Source organism: Oryx dammah, unplaced genomic scaffold (assembly GCF_014754425.2).
Source record: "Oryx dammah isolate SB20612 unplaced genomic scaffold, SCBI_Odam_1.1 HiC_scaffold_11227, whole genome shotgun sequence".
NCBI lineage: Eukaryota > Metazoa > Chordata > Mammalia > Artiodactyla > Bovidae > Oryx > Oryx dammah.
Window position 1 is genome coordinate 4,683,694 of NW_024080620.1, and position 17,042 is coordinate 4,700,735.

A 17,042-nucleotide genomic window follows, 5' to 3' on the forward strand; every position below is an offset into this window, starting at 1 on the left:
GCCTCATTAAATAAGTTTGAAAATGTTGCTTTCTCTATTTTGGGGAGAGTTTAAGAAGGATTGGTATTTTTTCTTCTTTAAATGTTTGATAGAATTCAAACCAGTGAAGCCATCTAGTCCTGGACTTTTGTTTATGTAGAGATACTTGATTACTGATTCAGTCTCTTTCCTAGGATTTGGTCACTTCAGATTTTCTAATTCTTCATGATTCAGTCTTCATAGGTTATATGTTTCTAGGAATTTATGCATTTTCTGTAGGGTGTTCAAATTGTTAGCATAAAATTGTTGGTAGTAGTCCCTTATTCCTTTGTTATTTCTGTGGGCTTCAGTTGTAATGTCTCTTCTTTCATTTCTGATATTATCTGAGTCCTCTCTCTTTTTTTCATGAGTTTAGTAAAATGTTTGTCAATTTTGTTTATCTTAAAAAAAAAACAGCTCTTAGTTTCATTGATCTTAACTATTGTCTTTTTAGTCTGTTTGATATGTTCTTTCTTTTCCTAGATTTGGGCTTTGTTCTTCTTTCTCCAGTTCCTTGAGGTGTCAGGTTAGATCATTTATTTGAGATCTTTCTATTCTTTTTCCTTAATTAACACATTTATTCCCATGAATAAATGGGAATAACTCATTTTTCTATAACTCATGAGATTTGGTATGTTGTATTTCTAGTTTCATTTGCTTTCAGATTAAAACAAAAATCTCTTTTGGTTGCTTTTTCACCCAGTATCTGTTCAGTACTATGTTCAAAATATGTTGTTTACCTCCATATATCTATGAATTTTTCAGTTTTCATCTTATAACTGATTTCTAGTTCCATACCATTGTGATATCAGAAAAGGTGTTTAACATAATTTTTATATTCTTAAATGTATTCAGATTTTTTTTGTGGCGTAATGTGTTTAATGGTGGAAAATGTTTCATATGTGCTTGAGAAGAATGTGTTGTTGTTCAGTTTCTAAGTTGTGTCTGACTCTTTGAAGCCCATGGACTGCAGTAGGCCAGGTGCCTCTGCCCTCCACTCTCTGCTGGAGATTGCTCAGATTCATGTCCAGTGCATCAGTGATTCTATCTAACCATCTCATTCTTTGCCCCATCCCCCACACACACACCGCCCCCCGCCCCCACCACCATCTCTTTGTGCCTTCAATCTTTCCCAGAATCAGGGTCTTTTTCAATGAGTTGGCTCTTCACATCAGGTGGCCAAAGAATTGGAGCTTCAGCTTTAGCACCAGTCCTTTCAATGAATACTCATGGTTGAGTTCCTTTAGAACTGACTGTTTGATTTCTGCGCAGTCCAGTGGACTTTCAAGAGTCTTCTCCAGCACCACAGTTTGAAAACATTAGTTCTTTAGCACTCAGCCAATTCTATGGTCCAATGCTCACATCCATACATGACTATTGGAAAAATCATAGCTTTGACTGTACAGACCTTTGTCGGCAAAGTGATGTCTCTGCTTTTTAATATGCTATCTAGGTTTGTCATAGCTTTCCTTCCAAGGAGAAAGTGACTTTTAATTTCATGACTGCTACTGGATAAAATATTATATAAATATCTGTTATGTCCATCTGGTCTAACATGCAATTTAAGTCTAATGTTTCCTTACTGATATTCTTTTTTGGATAAAATATACATTGTTAAAAGTGTGTTATTGACTTTCCCTGCATTATTTATTGTTATATGTTTCTCACTTCAGTTCTGTTAATATTTGTCCATAGGTTCCTTTCACTCCTTTTCATTTTTGTTTTTGTTGTTGTTGCTCCTCTGATAGATGAATGCCACTGCCTTGACTTTGAGTCCACTGATCCTTCTACTTCATCTAGTTTCCTTGAACCACTTTACTGAATATTTGAATTTAATCGCTGAGTTCTTCAGCTGTGTGATTTGTTTGTTACTTTCTTATCTTTTCCCTTTTCTAAAATTCTCACTCTGTTTATGCATTGTTCTCCAAACCTCAGTGAGCATCTTTATAACTATTATTTTGAACTCTTTATCAGGTAAATCACTTATCTTCATTTCATTAAACTTTACTTATTTCTAGTTCATGTTGGTGCCTATACTCCCTTCATTAAAAAATGGAGAATAATCAAAGTATATTTTCATATTTGCTTTAGAATGTAACATTCTCTTTTCTCTTTATGATTCCAATAGTTTTATAAACAGAGCTTTAAAGGTTACTTTCTGATATCTTCCAGGTATAAAAATCAATTTAAAAATATATTGTCTTATGCATAGTTTAAAATATTATTTTCAGAAATCTCTAAGTTTATATAAGACAAAATTTATTTCTTGCTATTGTCCAAGTTAACTTTATTAACTCCTTAGGATAAATATACTGTGTTCTAAAGGTGATTTTTTTTTCCTTTGTTTGCTTATTTATTCAACTTTTTAGAATTTCTAAAAACAAAAGATGTGCTTAGTGGCTCAGTTGTGTCCAACTCTTTGTGACCTCATGGACTGTAGTCCACCAGGCTCCTCTGTCAATGGCAAGAACTGACAAGAATATTGATACCAGGCAAGAATACTAGTATAGGTTCCCATGCCCTACTCCAGGGTATCTTCCCAACCTAGGGACTGAAGCCAGGTATGCTCCTCCAGGGCATCTTCCCAACCCAGGGACTGAGATCCTCCTCTAGGGGATTTTCCCAACTCGGGGATCGAACCCAGTCTTCCACATTGTGGGTGGATTCTTTACCATCTGAGCCACCAGTAAAGCCCAAGAACACTGGGCTGGGTAGCCTATCCCTTCTCCAGCGAACTTCTCAATCCAGGAACCAAACCCGGGTTTCCTGTATTACAGGTGGATTCTTTACCAGCTGAGCTACCCAGGAAGCCCCAATCAACAAAAGATAAATGTTCTTATCTCCTATTCTAGTTATATCCATTGCATCAGTAAAATAATCAGGTTAATTTGGTGATGGGAAGTGAGTAATAAGATGTAGTTAGAAATGACTATATTTACTGAAATAGTGTCCCCTTCTTTTTAGAATACATCATCACTTTCTTGTACAGTTAATTAGTGTAGTACTGTTAATTTATCACTAGTCATTATTTAATACTCTTTAATTTTCCATTATCATTTAATCATTATTAATGCTAATAAATACACAAAATATATATATTAATTTTGTCAGCTATATGCTAAACAATTTAGGTTTTCAAAAAACTCTATTTGCCATTTTACTACTGGATAAACTGATGCAAAAGAATTTAAACATCTTATAGGAAGAAATAGAGGTAAGAGTGAAAGTCTAAACCCTAGCTGTTACATTGTTCTTAATTTCTACCATAAATTATATAAAGCCTCATTAAAATCTTTTGCTGAATATTTTAATATATGTACATAAATTTCTTTAGAACTAAGATAAAGAAACTAGAAACCTCATTTTGTTTATAAAGCTATAAGCTACATATATATAAACTTTATTGTTATGACTCTATGGATGAGTAAAATTAGTCACTTAAATTAAGAGAATTTGCCCTATAAAATTATTTGCTAAAATGATAAGCATACTATTAAAAAGTGTGACGTGTTGGTTATTCACACAAAAAATACTTGCTTTATGCTAAGTTGATAGCTAGATTTTAAGGTTCACAGAATCACTACATAGGAAAATAAAAGCTTATCAACAATATTTAGCATTTACTAGATGTTATTTAAAAAATAAATTTTAGCATTCTGTTTAACAATGATATTTGCATCCATAAACAAGCAGTCTAATGGGAATGGATAAATCATAAATAAACACATTGAGTCAAACCAGGGTCAGCAAACCTTGCACGTTATTATCATAAATGCCTGTCAGCAAGCATACATAAAAGTGTAGATGTCACTGCTTGATTCCTAGTGGAGAGACATCTATACCACAGTCTCCCTTTCACTACAGCTGGCACCTCTGATTACACATTGCAAAGGCAGATATGTGCTGACCACAGCAAAGGCAAAGGCACAATGGAACTAGTGTGGAATTGCACAGGGTGCAAATATTATTACAGCATTATTGTTTACTGAGCCTCCATCTGCCAGAAAGCTCAGGTGATTACACATAATATATCTTCCTAGACATACTCTTTGCCTTTTCTTTCCCTTGTCTGGCCTAAGTTTTCTTTACTTCAGTAAATTGACTGTGTTTACATACAGAAAATGGCCCTGCTGTTTTTTAAAGCAACATACTCCACTTTTGCAAACAGAGGCAAAACACTTTCAGTACCATTAACATGCACACTACATATGCACACACCCACTGAGGGCAGGGAGATAGGTAGGACTGGGAGAAGACTTTGCTACCTAAAGCAAGTCTTATGCTTTTATATTTTAACTCAAGTCTATGAATGGATAGTGAGGTGTGTGAAATTATAAGTAGAACATTTGATATACACATATGTTGTAGAGATGTTAGATAGCTGATTTCCACAGAAGTCATCTCGCTTCCACAAGAGCATTCCTCACCCCACATGAGGTCCACAGCTAAAGTTGATTACTCAGATTCTCCTCTCCTGTAATTTGCAGTTAGGATTCAGAGACACTGAGTGAGTGGCTAGAGGTTTATATGTTCCAAAAGGTAACATATACACACCTATGTGCTTTATATAGCCATGTTTCACAAAGTGAATAGGGAAATGGAGAAAATTGTTTATTCCACAATACCATAGAAGCAGAGATAAAAGTGAGTGGATTCCTGAGTACTCCTCATATTCCAATTGAGTCCCTCTGGTTGAGGGCTGGTTTCATTCCTATGCTTGAGTTCTGTGAGGTACCCCAATACATAATTAAGAAATTCATCACATCCTTAAGCTGCCTAGATTGTTTAAGTCATAGTGTCATAAATGTGCATCAATTTAAAGGGTGAGTTTGAAAGACCATTGCTTTGAGTAATTAAAGTCACTCTGTTGTGTCCAACTTTGGGCGATCCCATGGACTATACAGTCCATGGAATTCTCTAGGCCAGAATACTTGAATGGATAGTCTTTCCCTTCTCCAGGGGATCTTCCCAACCCAGGGATGAAACCCAGGTCTCCTGCATTGCAGGCAGATTCTTTATCAGCTGATCCACAAGGGAAACCCAAGAATACTGGAGTCGGGTAGCCTATCCCTTCTCCAGCAGATCTTTCCTGCCCAGTAATCAAACCGGGATCTCCTACATTGCAGGCAGATTCTTTACCAAATGAGCAATCAGGGAAGCAGAACCCTGCAAGGATAGTTCTTTAACTTTTGGGCTATCATAGTATTCCCAGTCCACTAGACAATGCCTGATAGACAACCTTCTTAACTTGCAAAATACAATGACTCTTTGGTGTTCTTCTATAGAGAAAAAATTATAAGACTTTATTACAAAAATAAATTGTTGATGTTTAGTCGCTGAGTCATGTATGATTCTTTTGCAACCCCATGGACTGTAGCTCACAAGCCTCCTCTGTCCATGGGATTTCCCAGGCAAGAATACTGGAGTGGGTTGTCATTATCTTCTCCAGGGAATCTTCCCAACCAAGGATCAAACCTGCATTTCCTGCTTGGCACATAGATTCTTTACTATAGAACCACCTGGGAAGCCAATGAAAATAAATACATGATCTTAAAATAAGACATTAAAAATAATTTTACTTGGGTAAAAAGACAAATACTTTGGGAATTTGGACCAAATCTGCATTTCACCCTACATATTTGCTGCTTTCTAGGCATTATACAATCAGTTCCACTTGATTTCTCATACCTGAGACAGATGTTTCAGAATTAGAGCAAACTCCAGTGAATCCAAGTCATAGATAAGTCAGCATGTCAGAGTAGGAAGATAATACATTTTTGAGCTAGATGGCTCTAGTTTCAAATCCCAAATTCTCTATTAACTATATGTATGATCATCGACAAATTAATTTATCACTCCAAGTCATATTCTTTCTCCTGTGAAAAACAGGGCAAATGAATCAGTATGAGAAATAAATCAAATGAGATACACTTGTCATATAGTTTGAATTGTACGTGATACATAATAAGTGTACAGAGCATTAATTCCTTTCCAAATTTGATAATCCTTAGGATTTGATGCTAACTCACAATCAAATTAATAAGGCTGGACAGTGGTGACAGAGGTGCTTGTGTATTAATGTTCCCTAAACTATTGTTCCCATAGGCCCCAGAGGTCTTTCAGTGTTATTTATTAACACCAATGAGAAAGAACCATTCTATTCATTCTAGAATCAAGTTTCATTATGTATCTGTTTAGAACATTACCTACAACAATATCAAATACCAGCTGTTGATCACTAATGAGGCAGTCATCAGCTAACCATTATATGATTTATCATGGTAGTATTCATAGCAACAATCTGAGTTAGCTATTGCTATACTTATTTTAATACTATGAAATATGAGGTTTGAAGAGGTTAGGTAAGTTTCTCATTCAAGGTCACCAGCCAGAAGATGTCAGCGTCAGGATTCAAAGCCAATTTTGTTTGGTTTCCAAAGTCAATATTATAACCAGCCTCCTTTGTATCTAGACCATTAAAGTAATGGTGGCTAACTTTTCAGAATCTGACAAGAACCCAGGAGAGTAATAGAAAAAGGAAAAGTAGGTGATTCCACAAAACAGCATCAGGGAAAAAAATGCAGTTTATCTCCTCTTTTTTCTCAGCTATTATTTCATAATGCCATTTTGTGATATATTTTCCAATTTCAAAGTTGTACCAGCAATCATTTCATTTTGATCTTATTTTTCTTAGTTTTTAAAGCTTGTGCCTCTGTGGCTGAGCTAATTTTACTGCTTTAGGTTGTGCTTTCTATCTTCCTTCTTTCCTTCTGTCTTTCCTCCATCCCCCTCCCCTTCTCCTTTCCCTCCCTCCCTCCTCCACCTCTTTCTTTCTTTTGTAATTCCAGGCCATGTGAGCAAAGAAGATAGTTACAAGCACAAGAGGGCTAGCATTTTTTTTTTTAAAACAGCTTTGCAATTTTTATGTCTGCATCATCTTTACAAAGTTAGAGAACAGGGGCTTCCCTGGTGGCTCACTGATAAAGAATCTACCTGCCAATGCAGGAGACATGGGTTTGATCCCTGATGAGGTAAGATTCCATGTGCTGTGGTGCAATTAAGCCCGTGCACAACTATTGAGCCTGTGCTCTAGAGCCCAGGAGCTGCAATTGCTGAGACCACAGACCACAACTACTAAAGCCTGTGCACCCTAGACCCTGTGCTCCACAAGAGAAGCCACCACAATACCTACACACTGCCACTAGATAGTAGCCCCCTCTCGCCACAACTAGAGAAAAGGCCATGTAGCAAAGAAGATGCAGCAAAGCTAAAATTAATAAACACAATAAACTTTAAAACTTTTTAAAAAGTTAGAGAACAAATTAGAATATTATGTTTTAAAACTCATTCAAATACATGAATATCAAAATTTTACAGAAATAAATCATTTATTCAGGAAATATTTATTCAATGTCTACATTGTACCCTGTTTTGCTAGATACCAGAAAGATAGTAAGAAACAAAATTAAGTTCCTGACCTAAGAGCCAAACAGACATAAACAAACAAGTCTATATAATAATGTTAAGGAATTATTTATAGTGACTGTGTCCAAGAGATAATCCATACTTGTTTTGTTCCTCTTAAATTTAGCCCTCTTAATCAACCTGGCCTATTCTCTCAAAATAAACATAATGTCCTTTGAGGACTCCTGATGTCTTTCTGTAATCTCAACTATTTTGAGAACCTAATTGAAAGTGAATTCAAATTCCCTTTCAAAGGTGACTGCTGGGAGATATATACATATATATACACACACAGAGAAAGTTATATATATATATATATATATATATGTCACAGAGTTGGACATGACTGACCACACATAAGTATGCACAGAAGCATATATGTGTGTATACACACACACATAGAAATACATATATACACAAACATGTGCTTCCATGTGTGCTCATGCATGCTCAGTCATGTCCAACTCTGTGACCTCATGGACTGTAGTGCCCCAGGCTCCTCTGTCCATGAAATTTTCCAGGCAAGAATACTGGAATGGGTTGCCATTTTCTACTCCAATATATATGTGCGTATATATACATACAAGAGATACATGTCTGGGCACCATACAGTGTACTTATTATTTTGGATCATTTAATCTTGGATCATATTATTTTGGATCATTTAATAAAAGCTAAGAGGTTTCCTGAAGATTGTATAGATATTGGGGAGCAATATTTCCCAGAGCACGCAGACTACCTTACAGATAAAGAAACATTCATTTTTGACCATACACAACAGGAAGAGCTATACAGAGTTGATTTTAATGACAAGGTAAATTAGATGATGCATGAGTGGGATCTGTGGTTTGGAACAAAACAAAACCAGACAACCAAAGATTAATCAATCACAAAAGGCAAGCTACCTGGAAAAATTATGATTTCTAGTTAAAACCACAATTTCCTCTCATGACTACTAATTTTCACCCTGATTAATCTGTATTCTTGTTAGGGAATTTGGGATCAACTGTATACCCTGCTATATTTAAAATGAATAACCAACAAGATCCTAGTACACAGCACAGGGAACTCTGATCAATGTTATGTGGCAGCCTGGATGGGAGAGGATTTGGGGGTAGAATGGATACATGTATATGTGTGGCTGAGTTTCTATGCTGTGTGCCTAAAGCTATCACAACATTGTTAATTGTCTATGCACTAATATAAAATAAAAAGTTTTAAAAAGTAAGAGATGACACACCAACACAATGTTGTAGAAAATAGTTGTATGGTATACCTAGATAGGTACTGCTGCATATTACTAAACCAATTCATTAGTTATGTACATTAGAAAGACATTTTATCTAGAATGTTTGCGAGAAAACACATTCTCATTTGAACTTTACATGAACACTCTATTTAAAATACATTTACTCATTGTTTTTTCCATTGCCCTGCTGTACTTTTCTTCATAGTGTATTAATTATTTATAGCCCACATCTGATTGTCTGTTTATTGCTATTCTTCCCCACTAAAACATAAACTCAACAATTGCAAAGACAATCTTATTCACCACTGTACATGCCAACACCTAGAACACTGGCTACCACTGGTAGCTAAGTGAATTTTTGTTGAACAATTAAAACACAGCAAAAGAACTGGTTTAGAATATGGAAGTCCTTCTATAAATAGAGGTGCAATTAATTAAACATTTAATTTGAATACAAATGTAGAATAATGAAAACAAGTGCACCGCCATACCTCATTCTCTTCCTATGCATGCACACCTGCTCCGCCTTCAGTTGTGTCCGAAGCTTTGTGACGCTATGGACTGCAGCCTGCCAGGTTTCTCTGTCCATGGGATTCTCCAGGCAAGAATACTAGAATTGGTTGCCATACTCTCCTCCAGGGGATCTTCCAGACCCAGGGGTTGAACCCGTATCTCCTGTGTCTCTTGCATCACAGGCGGATTCTTTACCACTGAGACACAGGGGAAGCCCACATTGTCTTTCTATATCTCCTACAATTTCCTTAGTAGGAATTGGCAAATAGTAGAAACTTTAACTGGTCTCCATCTATTTTCTTTTCTTCTTCTTTTTTATGTACTATTCATTTAAATGACTATTTTCCTGTGCTTCAATCCAAACTCCCAATATTTTCTTGTTATTTTCAATACTGCATTTTGTAATAGGCCAATTATTTAGGGCACATGGATATCCTGAATTTGTTTTTTTTTTTCTGTTATACACATCTATCATATCAAAAATGTGGAAGAAGTGAGTATCCCATGATGCTCTCTTTATATATACCTATCTATAGATATAGATATAAATAACATAGGGTTTAAGAATATGGCTTCTAAACCAGACAACCAAATACCAGCTGATAATCACTTACCTCTCTGTGCTTAATTTTCTTCTTCATGAAAATTAGGATGAGAGCCCCTTCTTGTAGTTCTGAGGATAAAATCAGTTAATGGAAAGAAGATGTTTATAAAAGTATTAGACACACACTGAAACACTAGTTTTGGGAGACAATTCTCCAGAGAGCTCTCATGTTTCTGCATGTCCCATGAGCAGAGGCACTGGCTGTTTTCTTCCAGACTATCTTTTCAAGGATGATTTTAGAGTGAACATCCTTGGAATATTGAGATACTGTCTCCCTCCTGATAAAATGGAAGATTTATTCACTGTCCATAAAATAAAGATAATGTCTCCCTCTGGGACAAAGTGTTAGCAGGTTTGCTAGAAGCTCATTATAAAGATTGGGTTCATTTTAGCTTGGAATTCCTCAGTGGTGATGCAAATACACCATGTGCAGACATAACCCACTCCCTTGTTTTCCTGTGGGAATTGGGACTTGGAGAATAGACACAAGAAAATTTCAGTACTCTGGTTACTCCCAACACTGTAAGCAGAAAACTTTCACTTGCCCGTGACTCATGAGTCCCGTGTCTTCTAGCATTCATGAAATCATGATGATATACCTTGCAAATTAGGCAGTAAAATTAAGGTTCAGACTCTTCGCAGTTTTTAACAGTCAGAGATGTTATTACTATACTTTCCTCTCCAAGGTTATATATAACTTTCTAACTTTGAGCAAGAAAGTCTTTCTGAGATAATTGCAAGCTGGATGGTTGCCCCCATTAATCACAAGCCTTTTCCCTTTCATTCTGAATCTTCACAATCTTCCTACCACCTACTATAAAATATAGCCCTAGTTGGAGAACCTAGTATTAAAAACTGGGAACAAACTGCTAATGCTAGTTTCTGTTGTTTCATCATTTCCTAGAAGCTACATGTCAATTACCATACTTACTACATCAATTTTCTAATTCTGTAAATTGAAGCATTTTCAATTTATCAGGAGTGTGCAGTCTTCTGAGCAGCAGTTTTCTTTCTTTGTTGGATTTTCCTCACTCCACTATAATCTCTGTTGCTTTATTTTCTACTTTACAATCTCTTAAGCTCATGCCACACAATTTTTTACTCAAAATATTTAGCTGGCCAAAATTTTGTTCAGATTTTCCTTACCATCTTATAGGAATATTCAAACAATAATTTTGTCCAACACAATACTCTACCTTCAGGTGCTTTAAATTTTCAAAAAAGTAAAATATAGACAAGGACTACATGCTTCTATTCATGATCTGAGCAATGGTGCATGAATAAAGTTAGCAATACTTACTCCAAGATGTTTTATGATGAAACTTTTGCGTTTTTCATTTATTTTAATTCAGTCCTTGATATCTAATGAATAAATCTCAAAACATTCTGCAAAATCATTTTCATATAACTCATTTAGTCACTTGTTTATTAGTATTTTATGCAACACATCAGCTTTTATAAGCCTATCTCCTATAGTGTTTCCTGTGCAATAAACCATGAGAGAAGAGATTACCATACCCTATGGTTTCAGCAGCAGTTTATTAAGTTCTTTAGTAAACATAACTCAGCAGGTTTAAGGATTTTGAGCTGTTATTTAAAACAGTGTTTTAAAATCACTAATTTTTGAATTATTTACTAATATTGTTAATAATACAATATAAAATTATTATAGTTATTACTGTATTACTTTATTGAATTTGAATTTCAAAGACAAGTTTAGAATCTGAGTCACTTTATTTGTAAAGATAGGTTTGTCCCAATACTATAATACTTAGGATCAATCTGAAAACAAAAGTTGAATACTTCTGAAATGTCTTTATTTCCCCACTAACACCATCATTCGCTCTGTCTTATACAAACAGAAAAGCCCACACAAGCATACATGCAGGCATATTGCACAAACACCACCATCATCCACATGGGAATATCTACAGAGAAAGATAGAAGAGGGCTCAGGAAGTAGAAATTATATGCTATTTAATTTTTTTTCATGGATAAAATGTGTTTGTAGTATCTTGCATATTTTTATATAAGCCTGAGTAATCTGGCAGGCCTCATAGGTAGATACCAAATCAAGTAGATGAATTCCTGGGAAAATTCAGAAATGTCTATTGTCTGCAAAGCTGCTCTACATGGGTGTTGACTGATCAAAATCTTTAACCCTCATTTGGGTTTATTTTCATATACATAGTGTAACAGAAGTCTAGAGTTTCCATCTCAAGTTCACAAACTTACAAGCAGGGTGAGGATACTGTTATCTCTTCATTACATTTTGGGGGGTCTCTCCACCATTCTTTATTCTCTGGATCTCCTGCCTTAACAGGTTTTGATGTTGTTGTTCAGTATTGAAGTTTTTTCACTTGAAACTTGTTTTCATCCACCTGACCTTAGCATTTTGAGCAAAAATCTTCCTCTATAATTAATCACATATGCTTTATACACATGATTGGAAACACACACACATAATCTCCTTATGTATATGGGTACGTGTGAGGTAATTTATAATAAGAAATAGATATTTGGTCTGTTGTATTTCTGGTACAGAGCTCATAAAACTCATGGTTATTTCCTAACTGATAAGTGCTGCTATAAAGGTATCTTGATATTCACAAGCTCCTTCCAACCACACTTAAGTATTTGTTAATAAGGTGACTTTTGGATTTCACCTAATGATGGCAGCTGGCTGCTAAGGGAACCAACAACTTTATTAGAGGGTTGAAATTTATGTCCCAATCTAATGAGTGGAAGGGGATGGACGTTTAATTAATCTTCTGAACAAAGACAATTATTAAGTCAATCGTGCCTATGAAATGAAGGCTCAAATGAAAAAGACTGGAAGAGCCTCTGGGTTGTTGAATATATGGCATATTGAGTTTTAGGGAGAGTACCACACCCAGAGAGCCTGGAAGCTCCTTCTCACATAACTTACCCTATGCATCTCTTTCATCTGGTGGTCTCTGAGTTGTATCTTTTATACTAAACCAGTAATCTAGTAAGTGAAATGTTTCTGTAAGCCATTCTAGCACATTAAACCAATCCAAGGAGGGGATGATAGAAATCTAATCTACAGAAGATCGATCAGAAGCACAAGTGATAACTTGGACTTGAGATTGATACCTGAACTGAGTGGGAGCAGTTTTGTGGGACTGAGCCCTTAATATGTGGGGCTGATTATTAGTGTATTACACTTGTTGTTTCTAAACAAAGTCACTAAGTTGTGTCCAACTCTTTGTGAACACATGGAATGCAGCACACCAGGCTTCCTTGTCCTTCACTATCTCCCAGAGTTCGTTCAAACTCATGTTGACTGAATTGATGATTTCATCCAACCATCTCATCCATACATGACACTGAAAAACCATACCTTTGACTATATGGACCTTTGTCAGCAAAAGTGATGTCTCTGCTATACAATACACTGTCTAGGTTTGTCATAGTTTTCCTTCAAAGGAGCAGGTATCTTTTAATTTCATAACTCTTTTCATCTTCTGCAGTGATTTTGGAGCCCAAGAAAATAAAATCTGTCACTGCTTCTACTTTTCCCCCACCCATTTGCCATGAAGTGATGGGACCAGATGCCATGATATGTTTTTTGATAGTTGAGTTTTAAGCCAGCTTTTTCACTCTCCTCTTTCACCCTCATCAAGAGGCTCTTTAGTTTCTCTCTGTTTTCTGCCATTAGAGTAGTATCATCTGCATATATGAGGTTTATGGTATTACATAGACAATATCATAAAAGAGTTAAACTGTAGGATACTCGGCTGTTCTCAGGATGATTTTGTGGTATGGAAGAAACACACAGGTCAAAGAAGAGTAATGAAGAAAAAATTGTTGCATTTTATTATTTTCACATAAAACAATCCAGCTTCACCAAAAATAATTTTGCATAGTTTTGAATATGAGGTAGATTGATTAGAGAACATTATGGACTGGAAATCTGTGGAGGGGCTCCATAAGGGAAGGATTTTTCCTTTCACTTTTTTATGCTGTCACTTTCCTCTACCAAACAGAAAAAAAGCAATGAGTTAGTTATAAAACTAGGACTTTGTTTCATTTAAAATTATCCCATTTCAGTATAATCACTTTAGTAATTTTGTTACAAAAATTTTACAGATGCTGTTGTTCAGTCGCTCAGTCCTGTCTGAATTTTTGTGACCCTATGGACTGCAGCACCCCAGGCTTGCCTGTCCTTCACCATCTCCTGGAGTATGCTCAAACTCTTGTCCATTGAATTGGTGATGCCATCCAACCATTTTATGCTCTGTCACCGTCTTCTCATATCCCTTCAATTTCTCCCAAAATCAAGGTATTTTCCAATGAGTTGGCTCTTCACGTCAGGTGGCCAATGTATTAGAGTTTCAGCATCAGTTGTACCGATGAACATTCAGGGGTGATTTCTTTAGAATTGACTGGTTTGATCTCCTTGCAGTCCAAGGGATTATCAAGCGTTTTCTCCAAAACCACAGCTCGAAAGCATCAATTCCTTGGAGCTCAGCCTTCTTTACGGTCCAACCCTCACATCCATAAATGACTACTGGAAAACATAACTTTGACTAGATAGGCCTATGTCAGCGAAGTGATGCCTCTGCTTTTCTAATACATTGTCTAGGTTTGTCATAGCTTTTCTTCCAAGGAGCAAGCAGCTTTCAATTTCATGGCTGCAATCACCATCCAGTGATTCTGGAGCCCAAGAAAATAAAGTCTGTCACTGTTTCCATTATTTTCCCATCTATTTGCCATGAAATGATGCAACAATCTTTGTTTTTTGAATTTTGAGTTTTAAGCTAGATTTTTGATTCTGCTTTTTCACCTTCATCAAGAGGCTTTTTAGTTCTTCTTTGCCTTTGCTATTTGAGTGGGGTCATCTGCATATACAAGCTTATTGAAATTTCTCCCATCAATCTTGATTCCAGTGTGTGCTTCATCTAGCCTGGCATTTTGCATAATGTACTCTGCATATAAGTTAAATAAGCAGGGTGACAGTATGCAGCCTTGAAGTATTCCTTTACCAATTTTGAACCAGTCTATTGTTCCATGTCCAGTTCTAATTGTTGCTACTTGACCTGCATACAGATTTCTCAAGATTCAGGTGAAGTGGTCTGGTATTCCCCTCTCTTTAAGAATTTTCCAAAGTTTGTTGTAATCCACACAGTCAAAGGCCTTAGCATAGTGAATGAAGCAAAAGTAGATGTTTTTCTGGAATTCTTTTGCTTTTTCTATGAGCCAACAAATTTTGGCAATTTGATCTCTGGTTCCTCTGCCTTTTCTAAATCTAGCTTGAACATCTGGAAGTTCTCAGTTCACATACTGTTGAAGCCTTGCTTAGAGAATTTTGAGCATTACCTTGCTGGCATGTGAAATGATTGTGCTGCAGCTTGAATAATTTTTGGCATTGTCCTTCCTTGAGATTGGAATGAAAATTGACCTTTTCCAGTCCTGTGGCCACTGCTGAGTTTTCTGAATTTCCTGGCACATTGAATGCAGCACTTTCACAGCATCATCTTTTAGCATTTGAAATGGCTTAGCTGGAATTTCATAACCTCCACTAGTTTTTTGCATAGTGATGCTTCCTAAGGTCCACTTAACACTCCAAGATGTCTGGCTCTAGGTGAGTGATCACACCATCGTGGTTATTCTATCTGGGTCATTAAGGTCATTTTTGTATAATTCTGTGTATTCTTGCCACCTCTTCTTAATATTTCTGCATCTGCTAGGTCCACACTGTTTCTGTCCTTTATTGTGTCCATCTTTGCATGAAAAGTTCCCTTGGTATCTCTCATTTTCTTGAAGAGATCTCTAGTATTTCCCATTCTGTTGTTTTCCTCTGTTTCTTTGCATTGTTCACTTAGGAAGGCTTTCTTATCTCTCTTTGCTTTCTTTGGAACTCTGCATTCAGGTGGGTGTATCTTTCCTTTTCTCCTTTGCCTTTCAATTAAATGTATTTTCATTAAATATTTCCCAAAGAGAATTTCAAATTTTATTGTCTTCCTAAACTAACAAATAAAAGAAGTGGAGACATACACCAGGGTTTGAGAAAAGATAAGGCAGAGAAGGTTATGATTCCAAAGATTCTGAATCTTTCATTTAAATGATTAAAACAATATGTCAGTATTCTTGGTTTCATATTTTCATGGATGAAATTATTTTTCATATTTCATTTCTTATTAGACTAATAAGCCAAGCTGCTCCCATGATTCCTGACATACTAGCTATGTGACCTAAGACTAATTACTTTAAAATGCTCAAATCTCAGGTATTAGGTATAAGTAAAATGGTAGTAGAAGTTGTCTTTCACTGTGTTGTAAAGAGAATTATATGGGATGATGCATGCGAATTGCTGACATAGTGTTTCTTCTAAAATAAATACTGAATAAATGTTACCTATTGATATTTTGTTGCATATTAAAATCACTATTATTGTATTAATCTTTTATTATTTTTACTAAAACAAGTAAAAAAATATATTTTAATGACTACTTTGAGCATTCTGTGCTAGGCATATACTTTGCTTCACACGGGATCCTGGTAAACCCCTTTAGCCTGTCTAGTCTTTCTGAGTTTCTGACTTAGACATCTAGACTGAATTCTCTCTTGTGGTTCTTGAATCTTGCCTTATGCTTTTAGTGTGAAGAATTCTGTATGATTGCTAGTATCACAATCTCTCATAAATGTGCAGTTATTTCCACAAATCAGCATATCTATACAGGTTGTCCACACAGTTTAGTAGTACACGTGATAGAGAAAAGTTTTACATTCTTTTTGCTTTGTTTTTGTTTACTTAAGGAAACTGTGACATCCCACTTGCCTACTAATTATTTTAAAAATTAGAAAATGAAATGTAAAGATACAAGACAAAATAAATAGGCTGTATTCACAGCATTGAGGCAAATATTCTTAACATTTGCTTTTATTTTCTTCTAGGATTATTGCTTTACATTTTACACAATTAAGCACTGTAATAAATATAAAATATGTACATGCTGCTTTCTTTTTAAAGCTTATCTAGTTGCTTGCTGTATGCAAAGTCCTAAGTGCTTAATACATATTACTCATGCTGAGTACCTAATCTATTATTTTAACAATTTTTTAGAACATAGAGTAAAGTGCATAAAACCCATAAGCATATTTTAAACAAATATTATAAATTCAGCATCCAGGTGAAGAAGCAGAATATTGTCCACATACCAGGAACTC

At 35.6% G+C, this 17,042-nt stretch overlaps 1 long non-coding RNA gene across 1 annotated transcript; it reads right to left on the minus strand.

The window, feature by feature from the left end:
- Positions 1-1,192: 1,192 nt before the first annotated feature.
- On the minus strand, positions 1,193-14,315 carry LOC120861103. The gene is made up of 3 exons (XR_005720493.1): positions 14,223-14,315; positions 13,842-13,845; positions 1,193-1,231 (listed from the first exon to the last, which is right to left on the minus strand). It is a non-coding gene; the product is annotated as an uncharacterized LOC120861103 (long non-coding RNA).
- Positions 14,316-17,042: the final 2,727 nt, after the last annotated feature.